Raw genomic sequence first — 17,662 nt, 5'->3', positions numbered from 1 at the left:
TTTTCGCGCATTTCGGGCAGTCTGGGTCACATGGACGTCTAGAGAGGGCGTCGGCGTTGCCGTGTTTCTTCCCTGCTCGATGCTGTACGTCCATGTGGTACTGTCCCAGTCGTTGCAACCAGCGGGCCCATTGACCTTCAGGTTTTCTGAAGCTGCGGAGCCACGTCAGTGCGGCGTGATCGGTTCGGAGTGTGAAGGGGCTTCCGTACAGGTAGTGGTGGAAGTGCTCTACTGCGTCGACGATGGCGAGCAGCTCTTTCCGGGTGACGCAGTAGTTCCGTTCCGGTACCTTCAAGGTGCGACTATAGTACCCGATCACCTTCTCCTCGCCGTCTTGAACTTGGGAGAGCACGGCTCCGATGGCATGTTGACTGGCATCCGCGTCCAGAATATAGATTCCCTCGGGTCGGGGGAATGCCATTGTTTCCGCATTTGTCAGAGCGTTTTTGAGGGCATTGAAGGCATGCTCGCAGTCTTGGTCCCACGTGAAGACTGTTTTCTCCTCCGTGAGACGATGCAGTGGTTTCGCCGTTTGCGCAAACCCTTGCACAAACCTCCGGTAATAGGTGCAGAGGCCTAAGAAGCTGCGGAGTTGTGCCTTCGATTTGGGGGTGGGCCACTCTCTCACGGCTTTTGTCTTCTCTGGATCCGTGCAGACGCCGTGGGAGCTGATTTTATGGCCAAGGAAGCAGACCTCATTCCTAAACAGCTGGCACTTCCGCGTATTTACTTTGAGTCCGACCGCAAGTAGGCGTTTGAGGACCGTCTGGATGTGTTCCAAGTGGGCCTCCGGGGTCGGACTAAATATTATGATGTCGTCGAGGTATACCAAGGTTGATCCGGTCAGGTCGCCGAGAATGTCTTCCATTAGCCGGGAGAATGTGGCAGGCGCGTTGCAGAGGCCGAAAGGCATAACACGGAATTGGAACAGACCAAATTCAGTGGTAAAGGCGGTTTTTGGTCGGTCTTTCTCTTCGACTGGGACTTGCCAAAAACCACTCTGCAGGTCCAACGTCGAGAAGAATTTGGCGCCCGCGAGTCTGTCCAGGACGTCGTCCATTCGTGGCATCGGGAACGAGTCTTTCGTTGTCACGGCGTTTAACCGACGATAGTCAACGCAGAGGCGCAACTCGCCGGTCTTTTTCGTGACCAATACGATGGGGGAGGCCCAGGGACCGGCTGCTGGTTCGATTATTTGTCTTGTCAACAAGTCGTTGATGAGGGACCGTACCTCTGTCTTCTTGTGCAGCGGTATTCTGCGAGGGGCCTGTTTGATGGGGGCGGCGTCGCCGCTATTTATTCGATGGCTCCCTTTATGGACTTGGCTTAAGTCCCGTTCGCTTTGGGCGAAGGCTTGTCGATGCTGGAGGAGGGAGTTGACGATCGTCGACCGTTTTCCAGGTGGTAGGTCGATGATAGCAGCGTCCAGTTGGCGGGGCAGGTCGTCTTGTCGCTTTCCGTTCAGTTCGTGTCTTTTTATTTCCTGACACGAATGGACTGAACTTACTGGTCGATGGGGCGCAATGTCGTTCCGGAAAGTGACCCTTGTCGTGGTTCCTCCCAGTTCGACGATCTTATTGAGGTGGCGCAGGAGATCCATCCCCATGATGACCTCTGAGGAGAAATCAGTGACGGCAAATTTCCATCTCGCTTGTGTGCCTTTAATTGCCAACGTAGTCTCGGCCCATACGTAGATCGCTACGTGTCGACCGTCTGCGACTCGTATTCTTTCCCTTTTGTCGTTCACCCTTTTTCTATGTTCGCGGGGAATTTTGGCGAACAGTTTGCTGGAGATAACGGAGACGCTTGCCCCGGTATCCAACAGTACCCTACATGGTACTCCTCCGATCTCGCCTTCGGTGTCTAATACGAAAGGTGAGTCGCCGACGCTCCCTAACACTGGGACGGGCTTTTCTTCGTCTTCGATGATCAGTCCTGCCCGTGTGGAACTGACCATTATTCTTTTCCCGACTGGGATCGCACCTCTTCCTCGTCGGAGGCGTTCTCGACTGCCCGTACCTTCGGACAGTTCCGCCCGCGACATTGTGGGCTTCCGCAGTTTCGGCAGTTCCTTTGCCCTTGCCAGGGCGGTCTGTTGCCGTTACGGCCCTCCGCTTGCCAGGGAGGTCTGTGACCGTTACGGCCCTCTGCTTGCCAGGGAGGTCTGCTGGCGTTTCGAGCTGCGGTATTGAAGTGAGGCTGGTGGTCTTGGGCTGGTCTGTTGGCCGCCCCCCTCCCTTGACTCCTCAGCCGTTTCGCATCCCTCGCGTGTTTTGCGAGCCGTAACAGCTCCTGCAGTGGGGTCTTCGGATCTGCGGTGAAGACGGCAGCGCGGATATCCTCGTCGTGAAACGACAATATGAGGAGTATCTTGTCTAGGACGTCCAACGGGATAGGCTCTGGAAAGGCCTCCATCCTTTTTCGACGGATGTCCGCGAACCGAGCTTCTATGTCGTCGTTGTTGCGGATCGACGGGGAAATTAGGTCACGGAATGCGACGTACGGGTGTGGCGAAGATTTGAAACGCTTCACCAGCCTCTCCCTCAGCTCCTCGTACGCTTCGTACGCTTCTTTCGGTACTTCGTCGATGAGGAATATTCTCGCTTGACCTCGTAGAGCGAGAATGAGTGAGTTTGCCGTCGGTTCGCAGCGTAGGGCTCGTGACACGATTTCAAATTCGCGGATGAATCGTTCTACGTCGCCCGTTCCGTCGAAAACAGGAAGCTCGGTCGGTTGCTTGTGGATGGTGCTTCCTAGCATGGGGTCGGTGACAGGTCGTGGAGTAGCGTCGTTTCTGCATACTGATGACGAGGGACTCAGTGTGCTCGCCGGAACCGCTGGGACCCTCGTTGAAGGGCTTGCCGGAATCGCTGGCGTGCGTGTTGTGGTGTCCCTCTCGAGAAGCGCGACGAGTCGCGCCATCTGCTCCTCCAGTCGTTCCACACGTGATGGTTCGTCCAACTGGTGAGGAGATGCCTGTCTCCTTTTTGGGGGCATCTTTGCGTGGTGTATTCCTTTTGCGGCTCAGGTCAAACACTTCTGACACCAGTGTAACGTGGGGGTGAAGTGGGTGGCTTTGACTGAACAGGGAAAGACCAGCAGAGATGGGAGTCCAAAGGAAACGACAGTTCTCAGAGAAAGCTGTGGTCCGACTCGACTTCCGAAGGAAAGGGCGCTTCTTTTATAGCTGAGAAAGTAGCGGTACTTTCTCCCACTCCCCAGCATCCGAGGGCGGGGGTAGTTTCCCCCCCACTCCTTCGGCTGCGGGGGCGTACGTTACAATAGGATTCGTAATATTTTCGCTTTTGATATGTGCTAATATCATTGTTATATTTTGAAATTATTCTTTCAACACATTCGTTATTATTCTTAAATTATTATGTCAACACATTTGACTTATTTCAAAATTAAAAAATAATTGAAAATCTTTAAGTAAACTATTGAAGAGTATTCAAAGGTAAGTGGAGTCAGGTCGAGGTACAAGAAAACACGCAGGCAGGTTCCAGTTCTTTATTGCTGCTCGTCCGGTGGAGGTCAGGATCCGAATGCCACCGTTCGAGAGCGCACCATACTTATAAATATTCAGCGCTCAGCGCATGCACGTTATGACCCGTATAGTCATTGGTCAAGGAGTCGGGTGTAGCAATTGGCCATTCTCGCCCACGCACTTGCAGTGAACGGTCGTGCTCCGCAAAAACCAGCCGTGTCGCCGCAACAGCTACCTGCGCCGGTCATACTGTCGCAACCGCCAGAACCCAAAACATCAACCGAGTCGTCACAGCTACACATTCTAGCTGACGTCACAACTCGCTACCGGCATCAACCATGTCGGTAGCGACGTCGACGGACAGCGAAGGGAGCTCCCGGAGGAGCTCCGACAGCGAATACAACAGCGACGCCAGCAATGACAGCTCCAACAGAACTAAGGCTGTCATAAAAAAACTTAGAGCTCAAAACAATGAGCTGAAGGAGCGACTCTCCGCCCTCGAGAGTGCTTTCGAGGAAGCACGTGATGCCTATACGGCAGACCGCTTGGCCTTCGTTACCGACCGAGCGGCTTTCGTAGCCGACAGGGCTGCATTACTCCAGCAGCTGAAGGACAAGGAGACTCCAGCAAAACAGCAGTCCGAGAAGTCTGCCACAGCCACGCCCCCCCCCACACCTCCAGCAATGGTGAAGAAGCGCCGTCTGGAATCATCTATCCCGCAGCCGGTACCACGTAGCACCACGCCCCCACCCCGCCCCGCTTCACCCATGCAAGTGGATAGCCCGGGGAAAAAAGAAAAAGACAAAGGTAAGTCCACACCTACCCCACACATTCAAACTCCTCACAAAGTCGAGGAGAAGTCTCGCCCAGTTGGCATCAGGCGAATTGATGCCAACACACAACGCCGACTTTCATTACTCAACACGCCAACGCCAACAACAACACACACCCGCTCTAAACCACTCACTCAATTGACAGCCCCTAGCGCTTCATCCTCAACACCCCCCACCCCCTCAGTCCCCGCTCCACCTACAACTCGTGCCGCAACCCCCGCACCACCGGCGACTCGCCCCGCCCCATCAAGTTCGAGCGCAGCCCCCAGAGCAGCTCCAATTGCCACAAACGCCAAACTCAAGGTAGCCCCGGTTTTCCTCAAAAAGCCCTCTGACTACCCAACCGTTTACCGCAAACTCATGAACCGAAATCTGAAGTTTGAATCTGTCTACAACAGTAGCACAGCCAAAATCACCCCCCTTACCATTGCCGATTACCGAGACATTACGAAATTTCTTGAAACAGAGAAATTCCAGTTCTACGCCCATCCCCTAACAGAGGACAAACCTCTAAAAAATTGTCATTCGAGGCATTAATCCCAGCTTCACTGAAACTGAAGTCCTCAAAGAAATAATTCACCTTGGCTACAAAGCCACTAAAGCCACCGTCATGAAATCACGACGTGACAAGCGCAACATGCCCATGTTCACAGTCGAGACCACACGTGACGAAGAGGGGAAGAAATTGTTCAACCTCTCCAGCATCTTCGGACAACAGGTTCGTACTGAATCGCTCCGTCGCGGAGACACTGTACCCCAGTGTCACCGCTGCCAGGGCTTCGGACACGGCTCCTATAATTGTCACATTGACCCCCTATGCATTAAATGCGCAGGCTCACACTTGACCACCCAGTGCGACTCCAATATTACTACCCCAGTCTGTACTAGTTGCAATGGTGCACACGTTTCCAGCTATAGAGGCTGCATCCTCAACCCTAACAACAAGAGCAAGAAAAGCACCCGCCAACCCCGAAACCCCACACCCCCCCAACCTCCAAAACCACACCACCCACATTACTCATATTCTCAATCAAACTTCCCGCCTCTAATTTCCACCACCCCAGACCCCCTGCCTAAAATAGTAGCCCTCCCTAAACAAACCAAAACAATCCAGAACCAAAACTCAACACCCTGGACGACTGAAAGCTTCAACCATATGCAGACGATGATGTCGACCATCCTAGCCCTACTTACACAACAACAAAAATGACTCGATACCTCAAGATCGTTTACTGGAACGCTTGCAGCATACTCAGCAAGCGGGTCGAATTCGAGCAATTCTTGCTCCAACACTCTATTGATATCGCACTAGTAAACGAAACTTGGCTCAAACCTGGCAATCGACTACACTTCCCAAACTACACTACATACAGAAACGACAGAATAGGCAAAGCCGCCGGCGGCACTGCCATATTCATCAAACACACAATTCAACACAACTTGGCCCCGCGGCCGATCACCACAGGGATAGAACTGACGTCGGTAGAAGTTTGGACTAACACTGGCACCCCACTCATCCTCCACGCAGTTTACAACCCACCAAAACAACACTTACTCACCACAGACTTGGACAAAATATTCAACACTAACAAAGCCACAATTGCCGCAGGCGACCTTAACGCCAAACATTACAGATGGAACAGTCAAGCCACTAACAAAAATGGGAAAACTCTCCTAAGTTATTCCCAACTCTCAAACCCAAAAGTCTCCGTTACGGCTCCAGACGAACCCACAAGAATCCCCATTAACTTCAAAGGCAGACCTGATATCTTAGACATCGTTCTAACTAAAAATTTTCCAGGTGCGCAGTCCTTGACTGTAGTAAATGATCTCTCTTCCGACCATCACCCGGTCATACTAGAACTCACCAACACCCCCGTAACTATAAACCCCATCCTCCGCAGTACCATATCTTGGGAGAAATTCTCAACTCTCCTTCATCACACCGTCACTTACCCCCACTCGATTCACACCACCCAAGATATAGACTCTGCTATTAACGTACTCACTGACGAAATACAGTCAGCCCTTGAAGCCAGCACCACCAGCACACCCCACTCTTCCCTGCACCCGCAAGCTTTACCCCCCGACATTCGCGATCTTATTCGCCTTAAGAATAGAGCTAGGAAGGCATTCCAAAGGAACAAGGACCCAATCCTCAAACAGCGAATGAACAGACTTCAACAAGACGTTAAAAACGCCTTGTGGCAACTACGAAATGACAACTGGGATACCAAACTCAGAGCGCTAGAAGACGGACATAACGGTTTCTGGAAACTGTCAAAAATCTTCAGAAGCAACGGCAATAGGATCGACAGGATCAAAGTTGGAGACAAGTTTGTCTACTCCACCGCCGATAAAGCGGAAGCCCTAGCTGACAGTCTCCAGGACCAATTTTCTCTCTCAAACTCTAACCTGCAAAGCGACTTTTGCCAAATGGTTGAAAGCTCCGTCAATAGCTACCTCGAAAACCCAGCCCCAGTACCCATTGTCGCCACCTCGCCGCTTGAAGTCCTAAACATCATCAAAACCATCGCTGCCAAAAAGGCCCCTGGCCCTGACGGAATTTCCAACAAAGCTCTAAAAGAACTCCCTCAAAAAGCCATCGCTGCACTCACAGCTATACTAAATGCCACCAACAGAATCTGCTACTTTCCAAGTCAATGGAAACTCGCCAACGTCATTCTCATCAGAAAACCCTACTCGAACCCCTCCCTCCCAACAAGCTACCGACCCATCAGCTTACTATCCTCACTGAGTAAGATCCTGGAACGGATCTTAATCTCAAATCTCAATAGCGAGATCACAAAAATTGACCTTCTTCCCAAAACACAATTTGGCTTTAGACCCCAACATTCTGCCGTTCACCAGATTCACAGAGTCGTTGAAACCGTGATAGACGGCTTCGACCGCAACATGTCAACTGGAGCAATCTTCCTAGACATTTCCAAAGCCTTCGATAAAGTTTGGCACTCTGGCCTCCTTTACAAAATGATTGCTGCCAACATCACCCCCCACTCAATACGATCTATCGCATCCTTCCTAAGGGAAAGGAAATTTCAGGTCAAACTCAAGGACCACATATCAACCCAGCGAGGCATCTCCGCTGGGGTACCCCAAGGCTCCATCCTCGGCCCCACGCTATTTAACCTGTACACACACGACATACCCACTCCTACACATAGGTACACAAACATCGCACAGTATGCCGATGACACTGCCATCTTAGCGAGCTCCGTCAGCCCCAAGAGTGTCTCGCTCGCCCTCCAGAAGTACTCGGACCAACTGGTAGCGTGGTACGATAAATGGCTGATGAAAATCAACCCGGACAAAAGTCAGGCAATATTCTTCTCCAGACGTAAATATCGGTGCAAACCAGCCAAGCCAGTAATTATAAACGACCAACCAGTCAACTGGACCAAGTCTACCCGCTACCTGGGGGTAATAATCGACCGCAGATTAACCTGGAAACCCCACATCACTAACGCGGTGCGTAGAGCTAGGGCAGTTGCGTCAAAGCTTTACCCACAATGCAAACCAAACAGCAAACTCTCGCTTAAAAACAAGTGCTTGCTGTATAAATCCATCATCCGCCCACAAATCACGTACGCGAGCCCCGTGTGGGCTCACACTACCATCTCCAACAGATCCATACTCAGACTACAGACAGTACAAAACAAATTCTTGCGTGCCGCGGGCAACTACGACTGGTACACAAGAAACACTATAACTCACAACGACCTTAACATTGACTACCTTGACAAACACGTACACAAACTTGCCGTAAACTACTTCAAGTCTCTCGGCAAGGTAGACAATCCCTTAATAAATTCCCTCAGCAAGACTAAACTAATAATTAACCAAAGGCCCATCGACATTCTGAAGATGGGTATAGGCTAAAACCAACATCCATTTAACTAACTAGACTCAACCACCTCCAAACGGTCCATACCCGTTAACCACCCACTAACACACTAACCCCGACAGTATCCCACAGATGTTGCACTAATTTTGCTTAGTGTTCCAGATTGACAAACACTCCACAAGCGAGCAGCCGCCAGCCCGCACCACAAACATCACCGAGAGTCCGATCCCATACAACACGTTCGATAGATAGGTTAAGGGAGTGTCACTTCCCTATAAACTATCGATAAAACGCAGCCACAAACAAACAACAACAGCCATTGGCCGCAACGCCCGACTCCACCATTGGTCGGCGTCACCATGACGTCACCGGTCTACGGGGCGTCTCTCTATGTAACGTTACATAACCCCCTTCTTAAGAGAGATCGTCCCGATCGACTCATTAATTTACACTTAAACAATTACACAATAGTTACATACAATTACAGTCAATATTCGACGGCCTTATACCTTGCGAGTCTATCCAGGTGCACCACCATTAATCGGTTTGAGCCGTCGAATTCCCTGCGTATCCTATACACTACGTCACTAAGTTTGGTCACTATGGTGTACGGTCCTTCCCACAGCGATTGCAGCTTTGGTGAAAGCCCTGGAGTCTTGGCAGGGTTGTACAGCCATACTCGGTCACCTGTTTCGTACGCCGGTTCGGTTCTGCGGACGTCGTATCGCGTCTTCATACGGCTATTCTGCATCCGGAGGTGGGCTCTGGCGAACCGATGTACCTTGGCCATGTCTTCGGTCAACTTCGTGGTATATCGGTGTGGATCCTGAGGTTCGCTGTCTGGTGGAGGGCCCCCATATAGTAGGTCCGCCGGCATGCGCAGTTCTCGTCCGTACATCATGGCTGCTGGTGATGCTCCTGTCGCATCGTGTTGGGCCGCTCTATATGCCATGAGGAAGTGCGGAACCAGCGTGTCCCAGTCGTCCTGCTCGTCGTTGACGAACTTCGTCAAGTGCGCCCGCATGGTTCGATTGAGTCGCTCGACCATTCCATCGGACTGAGGTCGGTATGGTGTTGTTCTCGTTTTGTGTACGCCCAGCCGGTCCAGTGCCTGACGGAACAACTTCGACTCGAAGTTTCGTCCCTGGTCAGAGTGCAGCTCGTTCGGGACGCCTAGCCGCGTGAACACTTGTTCTACCAGGGCGTCTGCTACGGTCTCTGCCTCCTGGTTCGGTAGTGGAATCGCTTCCGGCCACTTCGTGAAGTAGTCCATGGCCACCAGTATGTATCGGTTTCCTCGTTCGGTGGCCGGGAGTGGACCCAGAATGTCGACTGCCATTCGTTGTAGTGGCGTCCCCGAAAGGTACGGTTGAAGTGCCCCGCGATTCCTTCGGTGTGGTCCGTTGTGGGCCCCGCACTGTGCGCATCGTTCGCACCACTGGGTGACGTCGATTCGACACGTCGGCCAGTAATATTTTTGGCGCACGTTTCGGTACGTTTTATTGATACCGAAGTGGCCCCCCGTGGGCGCGTTGTGCATCTCCCACATGATTTCGGGTATCTTCTCAGTCGGCACCACCAGCTGCTTTGTGTGACGTGTTCCCGCGGTGTTCTCCCATCTCCGGTACAGCTTACCGCCTTCCACCTCCAATGCGTCCCATTGGGTCCACAGTATTTTCAGTTCCTGCTCCTCAGCAGATACTGTTTCCCACGGTGGTCTCGTTCCGGCGTTCTTCCACTCGACGATTTTGTCGATCGTCGAGTTTGTCATCTCGTTGGGCAAGATCCCTACGAGGGCTACTCGTGCTTCCGGTTCTGCGGGTTCTACTGGTTCCGTTCGGGCCGAGTCGTTTTCTTGATCGGTTGTCTCTGCGCGTGAGCATTTGGGACACTCTTCCGTACACGGCCTTCGCGATAGTGCGTCCGCGTTCCCGTGCTTTATCCCCGGTCGATGAATGATGGTCACGTTGTACTGGCCCAGAATTTCCAGCCACCTCGCCAACTGGCCCTCCGGTCTTTTGAAGTTCTTCAGCCACGTTAACGCTGAGTGGTCGGTTCGTAACGTGAACTTCGAGCCCGATAGGTAGTGGTGGAAGTGTTGAATGGCTTTAATTGCCGCCAATAGTTCTTTTCGGGTCACGCAATAGTTTTGTTCGGGTTTGTTCATTGTCCGGCTGAAATACCCGATCACTTTCTCCACCCCCCCTTGAACTTGAGACAAAACTGCACCGATGCTATGTTGACTGGCGTCGGTGTCCAACACATATCGCTCTCCCGGCTGGGGATACGACATAATTGGCGTGGTAGTCAGCGCTTCTTTCAACTTTTCGAACGCTTGTTCGCACGTCGGTGTCCACTTGAACTCGCGCCCTTTTTCCGTTAGCTGATGGAGTGGTTTCGCGATCTCGGCGAAATTGCGCACAAATTTTCGGTAGTACGTGGCCAGTCCCAGGAAGCTGCGCATTTGGGTTTGTGTTTTCGGAGTCGTCCAGTCCCGCACGGTTTGGACTTTCTTCGGATCTGTCGAAATTCCTTCGGCTGACACTCGGTGTCCCAGAAATTCGACCTCGCGGCAGCACAATCGACACTTGTCTGCATTCAATTTAAGGCCGGCTGCCTGTATCCGTTCGAACACATTGTTTAAATGCACCAAGTGTTCGTCGTAAGTTTTGCTGTGCACGATAATGTCGTCTAGATACACGAGGACATTGCTTATGTCACCGACCACTTTTGTCATTAGCCGTACGAACGTCGCTGGCGCGTTACACAACCCGAATGGCATCACTTTGAACTGAAACAGACCGAACTCTGTTACGAACGCTGTCTTCTCGCGGTCTTCCGGGGCGACCGGTACCTGCCAGAATCCGCTCTGCAGATCCAGTGTGCTGAAGTAGCTCGCTCCGTTCAACTGGTCGAAAGTGTCGTCGATCCTCGGGATGGGGTGTGAGTCTATTTTGGTGACGGTGTTCAGTTTCCGGTAGTCCACGCACATCCTTAGCGACCCGTCCTTTTTGGCGACCGGAACTACCGGTGACGCCCATGGCCCGTGCCCCGGTTCTATCGCGCCCTGCTTCAGTAAGTCGTCGATCATAGCGCGTACTTCCTCTTTCCGTGCTAGCGGTATCCTTCTCGGCGGCTGTTTCATCGGCTTCGCGTCTCCCACGTCGATGGTGTGGACCGCCTTGGTGGTCCTTCCTTGGTCCTTCTCGTCCCGGGCGAACGCTTTCCGATTTTCCCGAATCATGGTCTCGAGGCGCCGTTTCTCTTCTGGCATAATATCGGCCCTCTCGAGTAACGCCGTGATCTTCGGGTGGGGTACTTCCCCGCGGATGCTCTTGACAGCAGGTGCATTTTTCTTGCCTTTCTCGCGTTGCACGCCCCTGATGATACACTTCTCCTCTCCGCCCAACTCGAACGTAGCTCGGACATGTCTCAGTGCGTCCAGTCCCAACAATATGGGATCCTGGATATCCGCCACCGCTACGTTCCACGGAAACTTTTCGCCCTGCAGATTAAGGGTCACCCGTATCCATCGGTGGATCTTGATGGTTTGGCCCGCCGCTTGCCGCGCTCTGCTGTAATGGCCCTTCACGACGGTGTAATCTTTAGGAGAGATCTTCGCGAACAGTTCCGGGTTGATCACCGTGATGCACGCCCCGGTGTCCCCCACCATTCGACACGGCACGCCTCCGATCTCTCCTTTCACGACAAACGAGCCGGCCGTGCCGCTGCCGTCCAGTTTGTTCACTCCGGGTGTTTTGCGTGCACCGGTGATCGGTCTGACCCGTAACAGGCCGATCACTGCTCGTTTCCCGAAGCCGCCTCCTCCTCGTCGTCTTCATCCTCGTCGTTCGTTGGCTCCAGCTTCCGGACCCTCTTCTTGCGGCACAACCGGCTAATGTGTCCCGTTTGTCCGCAGTTCCAACACGTTGGAGTGGTAGTGGCTGGTCGCGCTGTCTGGTCCGATGACACCCATCGTGGGGGTCGCACGGCCGGTCGAGATGGTCTGAACGCTCCCGCGTCGGGACGTACTGTTCTCGACGTTGGTTGTGCCGACCGTTGTTCCTTCGCTTCGAAGATGACGGCTTGTCGTGTTGCGTCGGCTCTGGTTATCACGTCCGCTGTAGTCGGGGTGATCCGGAGCGCGCCAAGTTTGGCCCGTAGACTGGGGTACGTGAAGGAGTTCGCCGCTATGCACACGGTCATGCGTTCGACTGCTTCGGCGTTCGTGTGGACGCCCTCCAGCATGTCTTCGCAGAGGGCTCGTATCGCGTCTACGTGGTCCGCGGCTGGTTCTTCCGCACTCCATCTTCTCTGTTCCGCTGCCGCATGGCATGCAATCGGTGTGCCCTGTCGTCTGAAGCGTTGGGCCAGCTCTTCCGTCAAGTCGTCGTAGCTCAGCGTCGATGGCAGCTGACTGGCGAAAATGGCGGCCGCACCTCGGAGTTGGCAGCACAGTCGGTCCTCCAGGTTCGTCGTCTCCTTGTTCAGCCGTGCAGCAAACTCGAAGTGGTTGAGGAAGTCCTTCCACCGTTCAGTACCGTCGAACGTGGTGTAGTCGTACCGGTGGGAATGTTGCCGCACCCCGTACGTGTCTCGCTGTGTGGTCCGCCTGTCCTCGTAACATACCTCTGATCTCCTCGGTGGTTCTGGATGTACGTCGGCTTTCGGCTGCGTTGGTGTCGCAGACTTCTCCCAGGACTGCAAAAACGTGGCGAAGGTGTTTTGCAGGGACTGGACCTGCTCTTGGCAGCTCGCCATTCCCTGGCTTAGCTCCTTGTAGCTCGGCTCCGGTGTCCTTGGCACCCGGCTCCTCGACACCCGGCTCCTCTGCTCCTCCCGTCTCCGTCCTCCGTTGCTCAGCTCCCCAGGGCTTTGTTCTCGATTCGGCTCCATTTCTTCCGGCAGCGATGAAGACCCCGAATCCGCACCTTTGTGGCTCCTTGTCTCAACCATGTAGATCCCACTTCTGACACCAGTGAAGAGTATTCAAAGGTAAGTGGAGTCAGGTCGAGGTACAAGAAAACACGCAGGCAGGTTCCAGTTCTTTATTGCTGCTCGTCCGGTGGAGGTCAGGATCCGAATGCCACCGTTCGAGAGCGCACCATACTTATAAATATTCAGCGCTCAGCGCATGCACGTTATGACCCGTATAGTCATTGGTCAAGGAGTCGGGTGTAGCCATTGGCCGCAACGCCCGACTCCACCATTGGTCGGCGTCACCATGACGTCACCGGTCTACGGGGCGTCTCTCTATGTAACGTTACACTATCATAAATTGAGCTCCTTCTTGATACTTCTGAAATTAATGCATCGCAGATAATGTTATGAATATTTATTATAAAGTTTTCATTTTGACTAAAATTAACTTGAACGCATATATCTCCAAATTGAATTAATTTCTCGTATTTTGAATAAATTCTGAAAGGGATTTTATCAATCTTGTTCCTAACAACAAATTGTGCTGCATATTTTGTAATGATTTATTTGTAGCATTGATGCGCTGTTACAATTTATCCCACAAAGTAGTTAGTAATTAATCGAAATAAACTGCCAATTTTTTTGTCTCCAGTTTTCCCATAGGTTTTTCAAATACGAACGTACTGATTTTAATAAGAGCTTCTTTAATATTTTGATTTTAAAACAAAAACAGCCTCTGCTCTAGACGCCCATCGCATACTATTTATTCTTTTTAAATATTGTGTAACGTGGGGTGAAGTGGGTGGCTTTGACTGAACAGGGAAAGACCAGCAGAGATGGGAGTCTAAAGGAAACGACAGTTCTCAGAGAAAGCTGTGGTCCGACTCGACTTCCGAAGGAAAGGGCGCTTCTTTTATAGCTGAGAAAGTAGCGGTACTTTCTCCCACTCCCCAGCATCCGAGGGCGGGGGTAGTTTCCCCCCCACTCCTTCGGCTGCGGGGGCGTACGTTACAATTGGTTATTCAAAATATTACTTAAAAAAATATTCCATCGTCAAGTCGATGATGAAAAAAAAAACACAAATTTGATCAAAAACAGAACAAAACAAACAAAGATAAAAAACAGATCGCCAATATCTCCGTTCTGTTTTTTTTTCTAAGTTTATATCTATACGCCCATTAATTGATAACCGTTTTTGGAAAGTTAACATCGATTTGAAATGAGCTGGCAAAGATTCGTGTTCTTTTAAACTACGTATTATGTTTTTCCAATCGTTAAATCCTGTTAACAATTTAGTTTTAGCTTGTGAAAATAGTTTACATACATAACAATAAATGGATTTACTTTTTTCTAAAAATATCAACCTGTGTCGGAGTCCTTTATTACCATTTGCTTTTACACAATTAAAATTTGATTCATAGATATTTCTATATTATGTTCGGTTTCTCTATTTATACTCTACTTTTATTTTTATTTTTACGTATGACACGGTTTATTTAGTAAAAAAATTTTTTTTTTTTCAGATATATGCTCTGACCACAATGCTAAATCCATAGGATAATCATTGGGAGCCATTACAGTATCATTTTTACATTTACTTTCTTCCTCATTTTCTTTTTCAGAAAACTGTTCTTCAGTACTTTCAGGGGTCTGTTCTTCAGACGTTGTAGGATGCTGCTCATTAATTTTTCCAAAGTGGTCTTCATCAGTTCTTCTACAGGGCTGTTTTTCGACCCTTTCAAGAGGTTAATATTCATTCCTTTCAGGGAGCTGCTCTTCAGTTCTTCTACAGGGCTGCTTTTCGGTCCTTTCAAGAAGTTCATCTTCGTTCCTTTCAGGGAGCTGCTCTTCAGTTCTTTCAGAAGACTGTTCTTCAAGTTGTTCCGATATTCTGCCATTTTTAATGTAATTATTTAGCGAATTCTTTTGTAGCAGTAAAATTTATCTAGAAAGGCCAAACAATCGACGACGGCGGAAGCAATTATCGCAAAGCTTTGTACTTTACATAAAAAAGTAGTCGTAAACTCCAATATTTTATGGAAAAATGCATAGGAATTTCCAAATTATAAGTTTTCTCAGAACGATTTGGAGGCCCCTTAAATTTAGAGGCCACAGATATGCGCCAATTTTGCTGTTCGATAGTCCGCCACTGAGTGTATAAAAGATTATGTTGATGAAGCGGGTATGTTCTGGAAGTTCTCGAAGCGGCTGAATTCGGCTGTGTTCTGGAGCAGTTCTTCCATGTTGGTTGTTGCAGGTTGAGTGAGTCTGGCTGACTTTTCCTGGTCGGCTGCTTCTAGCTGACTGGTTGTTGGTGTAGCATGATGGTTGCTGGTCTGCTGCTAGTGGTACGTTGTATGCGGCCCGTGTGCAAGGAATGCGGTTCGTTCCGTTTAATTTGTTAGGGTGGAAAGTTCTCGAATATGTGGCGTCGTTCCACTTGATTTAGTTTTTATCACCCTTTGTTCCAGGGAGTCTGGATGTTTGTTCAATGGGTTACAATGTAGCCGTTGTTTGTACAGCTGCACTTTAATGGATGCAGGTGGTCTTGGACTTCGCGTCGTTCCGCTTGATTTGTTAGGGTGGAAGTTTCTCGACTCGAGATGACGTCAATGGTTGAGCGTGGGAAATGTATCCTCCGTCGGAATAGATGTTTCGATTAGGGTTAATCGGGATTCCTACAATATATATCGAATCGTCATAGAAACTCATTTGTTTTCGAAGTAACGAACCAACATTACATATTTACATACTTACAAAGTCTCTTTCGAAATTATATATTAGATATATGTACATACATATAACTATCATATATGTACATATACATATGGTATTTCATGAATATTTTAATAAAAGAATAAACACAAAATTAAGAAACTAAACCCAAATTTATTATAAATTAATAAATACAAGTATATGTACATATGTATAAATATTGGGCGCTCAACGTGAATCGGATCCTAGATAATTCGTTAGATCGATAGGCATGGAGTTTACTCCAAGAAACTACATATCTCTAAAATATTACCCACTACTACTACTGAAAGGCATTCCGAGCTGAAAGCCGACGGGTGCGGACCAATAAACTATGTACTCCTACAACACTAGTGCGTCTTTCTCTTCTATCCTGGGAACCCCTCTTTACGTCCACGTTACAATATATTATATTTTATTTGAAGAAGATACAAACAGTAATTTTTTTTACATAAGTTAATAATAATAAAAAAAAATGACAATTAAGGACCAAAAAAGGCTCCAATATAAATTTTCACGTCAAGGTGTTCAATCTCTGAAAGGTCTGAGGTGGCAACCCTAATTGTACATGGTTATATTTTTTTAAATCTCAAATAATTACATTATTTTTATGACATTTGATGAATTATTGAAATTGAAATAAACAAAAATATACATATATATTTAATGAAATAATATAATATTTGCATAATTGACCTTTGGAAAGAAACTATGTATTATACGTATGTACATATGCACATGCCTCAAATTTAATCTCTTTTGAGAAATGATGGTTTAGTTGCCTTTGGGCCTATCAGTTTGGCAATTGCTGTTTTGTACTAAGTTTCTGAAACTCTATTTTGCGACGGATCTCATTAATTATTTTGGAACAATATCGTTAGTAATAATATTGACTGAAAAATTCTTAACATCCACCGGGTTTGTTTATATTCGATAGACCAGATAAATTACACTTGGTTTGTTTTTGTGCATTTTATTGTTGCAATTTAATCGATTAGTATGCCAAAAAAGAAACGCAGATCCAAACAAAAACTTAAATTACCAGCTAACGATGAATTGCTTCAACCATCTTCATCAATGGAAAAAGAAATGACGCCACACGTAGATAAGTCTGAACAATCAGTGGATGCTACCAAAGATGATACAAAGAATATCGATACAAATATTGGTCAAACGGAGTCGCACAGTATACAAGAGGTATTTCAAGATGTGTTTGGCTTTCCATCTGTAAATAAATCTGGAAAACGGAATCGCAGGAGAGGTATTTCAAAGAAAAAGCAAAATTCTAGTAATAGTCCTACGCCAACCACTGATTCCATTTCTGATGCGGATTTGATGATCAACATAGATAAAACTTTAAATCAAATGGTTCGTTACCAGAAATTTGAACCAGAGTGTAAAATAGAAACAGATGGCGTAAAACAGAAAAAGAAATTAAAGAAGGAGAGAAAGAAGAATAAATATCTTAAACTAGAGGCAAGCGATAAGCTCGAAGCATTAGAAAACGAATGGTTAAACGCACATAGAAGATGTGAGCTCGCCGAAATGATGAACTACATGTATAAAATGCTATCAGATTTCAGAGATGATTTGTATATGAAAACGTTTACACAATTTGAAAACCATAACATACCACCCATCATAACTAAAAAAGCCGATACAGAAAACATAGTCCAGGACAATATCCTAGGTAGTAAAGTTAAGAGTTTTGAATGCCAATTCAGAAATGGTTTGAACTTCATAGATTTTACTGACACAGAAGACTTGCAAGCTGCATGGATCGCTTTAAGGCAACAGGAGATT

This window comes from Arctopsyche grandis, chromosome 3, assembly GCF_051622035.1.
Source record: "Arctopsyche grandis isolate Sample6627 chromosome 3, ASM5162203v2, whole genome shotgun sequence".
Classification (NCBI taxonomy): domain Eukaryota; kingdom Metazoa; phylum Arthropoda; class Insecta; order Trichoptera; family Hydropsychidae; genus Arctopsyche; species Arctopsyche grandis.
This window is presented reverse-complemented; position numbering follows the sequence as displayed.